The sequence below is a fragment of the Bos taurus genome, unplaced genomic scaffold (genome assembly GCF_002263795.3).
Source record: "Bos taurus isolate L1 Dominette 01449 registration number 42190680 breed Hereford unplaced genomic scaffold, ARS-UCD2.0 Leftover_ScbfJmS_1274, whole genome shotgun sequence".
Lineage (NCBI taxonomy): Eukaryota > Metazoa > Chordata > Mammalia > Artiodactyla > Bovidae > Bos > Bos taurus.
In genome coordinates, this window is record NW_020190379.1 from 67,029 (window position 1) to 77,202 (window position 10,174).

Sequence of the window (10,174 nt, forward strand, 5' to 3'; positions counted from 1 at the left end):
ATCAATGAAATCTTACTACGAAAAAAAAAGTCATCCTGATAAACACTGTGCTGAGTGGCATATCAGATGTACATTTTGGTATAAGCTTTGTGTCTCAGCTTAGACCAGTAACTCACACTTTCCGGACTGGCAATCGGGTAGCACTGCCCCCTATCACTTATAGCCTAGATCCTATGGTGTGAAGGAGCAGTCACTGAAGCAGTAAGGGCAGTAAAGGGATAAAGGAATTACTCTTGAAAAGCCTCATTCATTCACCTGTGCTTATGGAGCATCTGTGACCTGCCAAGTTCTGTGTTAAGTGCTAGGAATACAGAAGTGAACACGCTAAGGAGAGTCCCTGCGGGAGGGCCAATCCTCTTTACCAGGGCCCAGGGTCCCTACTTCCTTGTTCAGAACTGTGTCTTCACTGACCATGGCCACCTCTGGTGCTCGATACTGAAGCCAGGGTATCCACTGTGGGCCTGGACACATGAAAGTCTCCCACCGGCAAAGTCAAGAAGCCTGTGAAGGAGGCCATTGGTGCAGGAAACCACCACGTTGACTGTGCCTGTGTCTTATCAGAAGAAGAATAAGATGGCAGAAGCCATCTGAGAGAAAGGTGTGAAGCAGGGGGACCTCTTCATCATGAACAAGTTATGGTCCATCTTCTTTGAGAGAAGCTGGTGAAGGAAACCTGTCAGAACCTTAAGGACTGAAAACTGGACCATCTGGACATTTATCTTAATGGCTGGGATTCCAGCCTGGGGAAGACTTTTCCCCAGAAGAAAGGTGATGTCCTCACCAGGAAAATAGCATTCTTGGAAGCCTAAGAGACCATATTGGGGCTGGTGGGTGAGGGGGTTGGTGAAAGCCATTGGAATCTCCAACTTCAGCAACTTTCAGATCAAAGGACTCTTTGCTGCTGCTGCTGCTGCTAAATCGCTATAGTAGTGTCTGACTCTGTGCGACCCTATAGACGGCAGCCCACCAGGCTCCTCTGTCCATGGGATTCTCCAGGCAAGAACACTGGAGTGGGTTGCCATTTCCTTCTCCACTGCATGAAAGTGAAAAGTGAAAGTGAAATTGAAGTCGTGTCCGACTCTTTAAGACGCCATGGTCTGCAGCCTACCAGGCTCCTCTGTCCATGGGATTTTCCAGGCAAGAGTACTGGAGTGGGTTGACATGGCCTTCTCTGGAAAGGACTCTTTATTTTACTTAAAAAAATCTTTTTAAAACTGAACTATAGGGACTTCCCTGGTGGTTGAGTGGCTAAGACTCTGCACTCCCAATGCAGGGTTCCCGGATTTGATCCCTGATCAGAGAACTAGATCCCACATGCCACAACAAAGAGTTCACATGCTGCAACTAAGAACCAGCACAGCCAGATAAATAAATTAAATAAAAATTTTAATGAAGTGTGCTTGACCTACAATGTTGTATTAATTTCTGCTATACAGCAAATTGGTTCAGATATATATATATATATATATATATATATACACACACACACACACACACACACACACACACACACACACTCACAATCTTTCCTGAAACATTTCTTTTCCATTATGACTTACAGGATATTGCATATGTTCTCTGTACTCTATAGTAGCACCTTCTTTTATGTTTAGACACACAGTGCTATTGAGCAGACCTGGAATGAAATACAGTGACTAACCAGATTGTCACCCCTACTTCATACAGGAAGGAGGAATGGAGCCAGTAATGCCACTCCAGGGGCATAACTGTCATACTATACAGCCCTCTCGTGTGTGTGTGCGCTCAGTCGAGTTAGACTCTTTGCAACCCCGTGGACTGCAGTCTTCCAGGCTCCTCTGTCCATGGAATTTTCCAGGCAATTATACTGGAGTGGGTTGCCATGCTCTCCTCCAGGGGATCTTCCTGACCCAGGGCTCTGGGTCTCAGCTCCTGTGTCTCCTGCATTGGCAGGCGAGTTCTTTACCACTAGTACCACCGGGGACGGCTGCATAGCCCTCTTGGCTCTCCAGATAAACCTCAGGCCAACCCAGAGGACTCTTCCCTAATGGAAGATCCCAAGATTAAGGAGATTGCTGCAAAGCACAAAAACTGCAGGCCAGGTTCTGATCCAGTCCCCCATTCAGAGAAATGTGGTTTAAATCCCCAAGTCTGTGACACAAACATGCATTGTTGAGAACTTTCAGGCCTTGACTTTTACATTGAACGATGAGATAGTGATCATACTCAGCTTCAACAGAAACTGGAGGCCCTGCACCATGAACACTCTGTCCCATTTGGAGGATTTTCCCTTCAGCGACTTAGCAGCAGCAGCAAGCTACCTGGAAAGCCCCCAGAATCCTTTGCAAGCACAATATAGATGTAGAAAGTGAGACCCAAACAGGCATACTGGATTGAACTTGACACTAAATTCTGATTCTTCTAATTTCCAGTTCTGGGCTTTTTTTTTTTTTTTTTTTTTTTTAACCAAATAGTGCCTCACTCAAGAATAGCAGAACTCCTGTGAGTCAGGACAGTGGGTTTGGGGCAAGTTATTATCTGAGTGAATACAGTTGTCAGGGTTTTCTATTTTCTAGAAACCTTTCCATCTAAAAATCATCTTATAAGATGATTCATGAATGCAGGGAGTCAAACAGGGACAGACATTTGCATGTATAGAACACAAAGAAGTTATCTTTTCCCTTTTTATTTCTGAGGGCTTTCCTTGTGGCTCAGCTGGTAAAGAATCAGCCTGCAATAAGGAAGACCTGGGTTGGATCCCTGGGTTGGGAAGATCCCCTGGAGAAGGGAAAGGCTACCCACTCCAGAATTCTGGCCTGGAGAATTCCATGGACTGTATAGTCTATGGGGCTGCAAAAAGACACGACTGAGCGACTTTCACTTTTTTATTTCCACAACACCCTAAAGTACTTCTTTACAACTTAGGTTATTTATTCTAATAGTATATTTACATTTCTGTCACCTATGGGTAGGGTGTATGTCTTAGTCATCTTTATACCTCAACCAAACACTGTCTAGCCCATGATGGCCAGAGACATTAAATGTTTGTTAAAAGAATGAATAAATCTATAAACCATGTATGAGACCTTTTGGAAATAGAGAGATAAATATGTTTAAAATTTTTTCGTTTTAACAAATTTTCCTATTTTTATCTTTTTTTAAAAAAAGGTCACAAATATAGTTCTAATCTTAGAGTTCACAGAATATTTGTCAACCCAACTTTCCCAAATCAAGTTGGAGTGACTTTGAGTAAAAGCCTTTACTCTTAAGACCTGTCTAAACTGAGTTTCCTGGCTTTAGCTCTCAGAAATCATTCTATAGGGTTTACATAGGAAAAAGTAAATAGACAAGCCTGGTAGGTGTATGCCAAGATATTATTACATTCAATTGTGGGGTCGCAAAGAGTCAGACACGACTGAGTGACTGAACTGAACTGAACTGTGAACAAGAAAATAGCAAAAGATGTTTATACAATGGACAGGAAGGAAGCGCTCAGGATGAATTCAAGCCATACCGTCCCCCAATAAAGACAGAAAAGCCCCTGATGACTGAGTGCCTTAAGTTGGAAACATGAATTTGGTGAAAGTCAAGGGAGCTCACATGCAGACAATAAGATTTTATTCATGGACAAGGGGATTTTTCTATACAGTAACCATATTTAAAGGGTCATCAGTTCAGTTCAGTTCAGTTCAGTCGCTCAGTCATGTCTGACTCTTTGCGACCCCATGAATTGTAGCACGCCAGGCCTCCCTGTCCATCACCAACTCCCGGAGTTCACTCAAACTCACGTCCATCAAGTGGGTGATGCCATCCAGCCATTGCATCCTCTGTCGTCCCCTTCTCCTCCTGTCCCCAATCTCTCCCAGCATCAGAGTCTTTTCCAATGAGTCAACTCTTCGCATGAGGTGGCCAAAGTACTGGAGTTTCAGCTTTAGCATCATTCCTTCCAAAGAATACCCAGGACTGATCTCCTTTAGGATGGGCTGGTTGGATCTCCTGCAGTCCAAGGGACTCTCAAGAGTCTTCTCCAACACCACAGTTCAAAAGCATCAGTTCTTCACTACTCAGCTTTCTTCACAGTCCAACTTTCACATCCATACATGACTACTGGAAAAACCATAGCCTTGACTAGATGGACCTTTATTGGCTAAGTAATGTCTCTGCTTTTGAATATGCTATTTAGGTTGGTCATAACTTTCCTTCCAAGGAGTAAGCATCTTTTAATTTCATGGCTGCAGTCACCATCTGCAGTGATTTTGGAGCCCCCCAAAATAAAGTCTGACACTGTTTCCACTGTTTCCCCATCTATTTCCCATGAAGTGATGGGACCGGATGCCATGATCTTCATTTTCTGAATTTTGAGCTTTAAGCCAACTTTTTCACTCTCCTTTTAAAGGGTCATAGACTCACTTAAAAATCTGAAGAAACTCCTATTGCTCCTCACTAGAACATACTCCCCTCCCCTCCACATACAACATTATTCACTGTTGCTGGTGGTGAACAGATCCCTGCCCCCTCCCCACCATCACCACTTCATGTCATGAAGAATGAAATCCGGTGGCAAGATTAATCTTCAGTGATATCTAACTTCAAAATCCATGTTCTTTCTGTGATGTTGATAAGTGATCTTAACATAAGATTTTGTCTGCTCTAAACCTCCCATTGATGTAAAATTGTGTAGTGATATCTACTTTATATCAGTATTGTTAAGAGTAAACAGTTACTCTCTCTAAAATGTTTGAAAGTGAAAGTCACTCAGTCATGTCCGACTCTGCAACCCCTTGGACTATACAGTCCATGGAATTCTCCAGGCCAGAATACTGGAGTGAGTAGCCTTTCACTTCTCCAGGCGATCTTCCCAACCCAGGGATCGAAGCCAGGTCTCCCACATGACAGGCAGATTCTTTATCAACTGAACTATCAAGGAAGCCTAAAATGTTTAGCATGTCAGAATCACTCCACAAATATCAATTACTTTCTCTTCCGCAAATCACAAGTGGGGAGTTGTCAAAATTTGAGGAAAAAATGAATCATGATGTTTTTTTTTTCCTCTTTTAATCTTACCTTCATTTTTTCCTGCTTCCTAAGAAGTGAGAGTCCTATTGTTAAAGATCATATGTTCTTATATTGTTGGTTGTCCAGCCCATGTCACCAGTGAGTAAAGGGAACCAGGGGCCATCTGAGTACCCATCTCCACCAAGTGTCGTCACTTAGTGGACAATAAATATCAGGGTCTGGCATTTTGTAGCTTCCAGGTAAATGTTTCATGGACTTCCCTGGTGGCTCAGATGGTAAAGCGTCTGCCTACAATGCCTGGTTCAATCTCTGGGTTGGGAAGATCCCCTGGAGAAGGGAATGGCAACTCACTCCAGTATTCTTGCCTGGAAAGCTCCATGGTTGGAGGAGTCTGGTAGGCTACAGTCCATGGGGTTGCAGAAAGTCAGACACCACTGAGAAATGTAGCACTCTGGTAAATGTTTGAGTAAGGAAAGAGGGTAGGAATTGAAAGGGAAGGATGGAGGCTGTGAGGTAGGAAGGGAGAACAGGAAGGAAGACTGAAGTTCTTTGGATATTTTTTTCTACCATAAATCCCCGAGAACAGAGTCCTTGACAGACACAGGATGAAGGAAAGCAATGTGTCCCTAAAGACACACTTTCCCCTGCAGAATTTAACAGTGTCTGCATTGAGTCTAACACGTCTTCACTGCCTCCTTTCATGGAACAAGCAGACATGAAAAGAAAGAGACTAGGAAAAGACATCCATTTCTAGACCATGTTGCTGGGGTACAATTGATGGAGAAGGTGAAGAAGTGATGCCATTTTCTTCTTCGGTAGAATGGGGGATGGAGAAAATGTTGTAAAGCTTGAAGAGGAGGGCTGATGTGATGGAAACTCAGGGACATGAACTCATCCTGGGTGCGGCCTCAGCTAAGGTGCTTCATACATGGAGTTTTTCCATCTGTAAGATGTCTGAGCTGGTCCAGATCAATGGATCTCAATCTTGGTTCTCCAATAGAACCACCCAAGGAGTTACCAACTGTCCCCATGGCCAAGCCATCGTCCAGACAGTAGACTCACCTTAGGTGGGACACAGGCATCAGTAGTTTCAAAGTTTCCCAGATGATCCCAATATGCAGCTGAACTTGAGAACTACTGGGCCAGGTGGTCTCTAGACCCTCACTGCCCTAAGTTGTTGTCAACAAACTGCCTGGGCACCACTTGGGTTCCTTTTTGTAATCAAGACTCAGCCCTCATTCCAGAGCCACACAGACAGAACCTGCATTTACACAAGTGTGTGCTAAGTCGCTTCAGTCATGTCTGACTCTTTGCTACCCCTGCCAGGCTCCTTTGTCCATGGGATTCTCCAGGCAAGAATACGGGAGTGGGTTGCCATGGCCTCCTCCAGGGGATCTTCCCGGACCAGGGACTGAACCTATTTCTCTTGCATCTTCTGCATGGCAGGCAGGATCTTTGCCACTAGCTCCACCTGAGAATATTTTAACAAGAGACCCCACAGGTAATTTGTATTGACATTAAAGTTTGAAAATTCTGGCTTGGACACTCTCCCATCCTGCCTTTTCATCCAACAGTGCTTTATTTCTGGTGTTGATATTTCAATATAACTTCTGGATCTCAACCCCAGGCAGATCATAAGGGTTGAAAGCTTTATATGTGTGTTATGTGCCTATAAATAGCACAAAATACAAAAATACCCCATCACGCCTATGCCATGCAGGGGGCTAAGTGGAAATAGATTGGGAAAAAATAAGTATTCCTGTAAAAAGGGCGGGTGATTTTATGATTCTGATCAAAGATTGCTTTTCCTTTGTAGAATGCAGTAGGGCCGTCTAAAGAGCAGTTCTCTTCAAAGTCAGCCCTGCCGGTGTGGTTATTACCAACACCTGCCTCTAAGTGGTGGTTTGTGTCCAGCGAGAGCCTGGCTTCACATCTTTTCCAGGTTTCTTTCTCTGTTCCTCACGTTTCCTGACCATGCCCTCGTCGATAGCTCGCCCCAGGAAAAAATGGGTGCGTTGGCGGAGGAGTGTTTGATTTCCTCTGAAAGTTTCCCCTTTCATGGTCGCCTTGTCATGTTCATCACCTCCTTTAATTAAACAAAAGTCACCTCTGGAAAAAAAAAAAAAGCAGAAAGCACATCAAAATGCTGAAACTAAAGCTAGAAAGTGAGAGATAAACGTTATGCGAGATGTAATTCTGACCCTTGATAACTCAGGGCTAAGCAGGTGGGAGGTTCGTTGTGTTCTAGTAGGACTTTTTTGAAGAATGGTGTTATTGGAGGAAGGAGTGATTTGGATCTGAATGTGTGGGGAGAATTGGCATGGGTAAAAACTTAAGTCTCAGTTCAATTCAATTTCTAGACTTTAGGTCACAGTCACTGTGGGGCCTTGCCCACATGGCTCTGGCCTTAACATTTCAATAGGACTTCATCAGTTGGCATCTACAGGACTAAGGGCTTTCTTTGGCTCAGCTCTCTGCCCTCAGCTCAGCAAGCAAAATTCCTAGGATCAGTGCCCTGCTAGAAGGCAGTGCCCTTTAGGCAATCTCTGAATTCAGATGGTGCCTAAATACCCTAGCTCCCTCGCCTGTTGAGCGAGATCATGTGGTGATGCACAATCTGGGTGATGCTGCAGCCTGATGCTTCAGTGGCCCCATGATAACTTGAAACATTCCTGCTATTGTTTTCCTCCCTTCCCGATTCACTCCCTCACTCCCCTACTACTGTTTTGTGTGCCTGTAGAGCAATCTGCTGCTGCTGCTGCTAAGTCGCTTCAGTCGTGTCTGACCCTGTGGGACCCATTGATGGCAGCCCACCAGGCTCCCCCATCCCTGGGATTCTCAAGGCAAGAACACTGGAGTGGGTTGCCATTGCTTTCTCCGGTAGAGCAATCTACTTCCACTCAAATCCTTGCCTTAGCATCTGCTTGTGGGAAAACCCACAGCTAGACAAATTTAATCTTGTATTTGCTTTAAGATACTTGTAGGTATACCATTCATACCTTTATATTCTTTCCATTCAATTTTGATATGTTCAGTTGATAGAACTCGGTATGATATGAAGATTTCAAAGGATTTTAGTAATGGCCTTGAAGAGATCATCTTATTACCTTGTTCATGAGACTCATTGACATCTGAAGTCACAAAGGAGTAAGAAGATGAAAAAAAGGGGTCAGTATAATAGTGGCACAGCCCAGGCGGAGGTGGCCGCTGGTTTCCAATCCTGGTGCTATACTTGTTAGCTTTGTGAACTGGGGCAAGTCATTTCACCATTCTGCCTCTCAGTTGGACACTTCAAACATGAGGGAGCTGTTCACCCCTAACCTATACAGTTGTGAGTGTTCAGTAAGATGTGTGTAAAGTGTTTAGGATAATGCTTGTCTCTATTAGCTATGAACAGTTCAAGGCTTAAGTGGTTACTAAGGATACTGAGTCCATTAAGATGTCTTCATCCATAAAACAGAAGATCCAGTGGAGCATGGCTTACACCAGTATGGATGTCCATGGTCTGCAACAGACATCTGCCATATCCCCATTTTGCATATTTCACTGCCTCGAATTAAGGTATATACCCATTATGTAACCAGGAGTCAAGCTTACAGTCAAGACAAATCTCCTCTTTCTCTATATTCTTCATTTTATTTCTGATACCAGGTCACAGGTGTATCAGACTGTTTGTTACTGCTGTGTAACAAATTATCCCAATAAGCCTCAGTAGCTTGGCTGGGGCTGCTGACTGTGACTGAGTTTATTCATGCATCTGCGGGTTGCTAGTATACACTAGGCTTGCTACAGGTCTGCAGTTGACCAAGTCACTCTGTTCCCCCTGATCCTCATTCTCCTTGAGTCAAGAGGCTGGCTAGGGCTTGGTCTTCTCACCACCATATTAGAGGCCCAGGTCTTAACGTCTAGGCTTGGAACTGGTCCTTATGCCATTAGTCAAAGCAAGTCACACAGCCACGTCCAAAGCCAAAGTGTGGGTCCAGAGGCTCTGCCCACCATGAAGCTACAGAGTGTGGGTGCAGGGAGTGGGTGCAGGAGGGACCAGCCATTCATTCTATTATAATAAGTTGTTGTCAAAACAGAGAACCTCTAAATACCCACGTGGATTCTCTGAGCTCATATAGCACTGGTGTTTCTACCATGATTTCTGCACTGGTTATTGTATTACCGTATACTCTGGCGGCCCCCACGTCAGGAAAGCTGTTGCAAATGAGCAGGAGAGATCACTTGTCAGCTGAGGGGGTCGCCCAGGACCTGGTGACCTTCCAGCTCTAGCCGCCCGTGATTTGCCATCTGGGAAGAAAACCTCGCAGAGTATGAAAGCGCAGAAAGTAAGACAGAAGTGTCTTACTGATAGAGCGAAGGACTGCGGGTGGTGCTGGAGGCGGTTCCCAGCCACTTGTGCATGGCCCACCCAGCCCTCCCTTGCGCACCCAGAGAGGAGCCGCAGTGAGCTTCTTCAGGACGACCTTAGCCTCTCCCGGGCCGCAAGCGTCCCCGCCGCAGTTGCCCAACGTCCCCTTCCCGCCCGCGAAGACCGAGTCCTGGGAGGAGCCGAGGCCCGGAGCAGCGGAGGGCAGTGGAGGCGGTGGCCTCGTGGTGCCCGGGGTTCCGCGCCCTCCAGAGGGGGCGCAGCAGGAGGCACGGAAGAAGGAGGACCCCGCGAAGATGCTGCAGCCCTGGGCTCTGGCGCTCCCGCTTCTGCTCTTCTGGGTGGCAAGTGGAGTAGGGAAGGCAGCCAGGTGAGTGTCTGGCTGACGATTGGCCCCGGGCCATGAGCTTCCACCTCTCCCCACCGTTGGCCCCTTTTCTTTGTGCCCCGTCCCCCTAGGCGCCCGTGGGCATGTGTATCTGTGCCCGTTAAGATGGAATTCAAAGAGGATGTCAGGCTGGGTGCGCCTATGGACTCCCCTGCACGCCCCTCTGGTGGGCTTCGCAGAACCTCCTTGGCATCTGCTGCGCTCCACCTGGCTGTGTCCTTAGGCAGAGGGACCCACCGGTGCGTGCGGACTCGGTGGGCTGCAGACATCCACCGTTGGGCCGGCGTGCGTGTCTGTCTGTGGGTTGCTGTGTTCCGTGCTTGTACAGTCCTGTGTTTTCCACTCTACTGTAAGGGGGCCAACTGACGGTCAGTGGCTAGTTTTGCTGGGGAAAGAGGGAGAGAACCAGAGGACGATCC

The 10,174-nt window shown here is 46.1% G+C and overlaps 1 pseudogene; it reads left to right on the top strand.

Moving 5' to 3' along the window:
* The first annotated feature begins 419 nt into the window (after positions 1-419).
* LOC100848880 (aldo-keto reductase family 1 member B10-like) lies at positions 420-9,859 on the top strand (annotated as a pseudogene).
* The last annotated feature ends 315 nt before the right edge of the window (positions 9,860-10,174 follow it).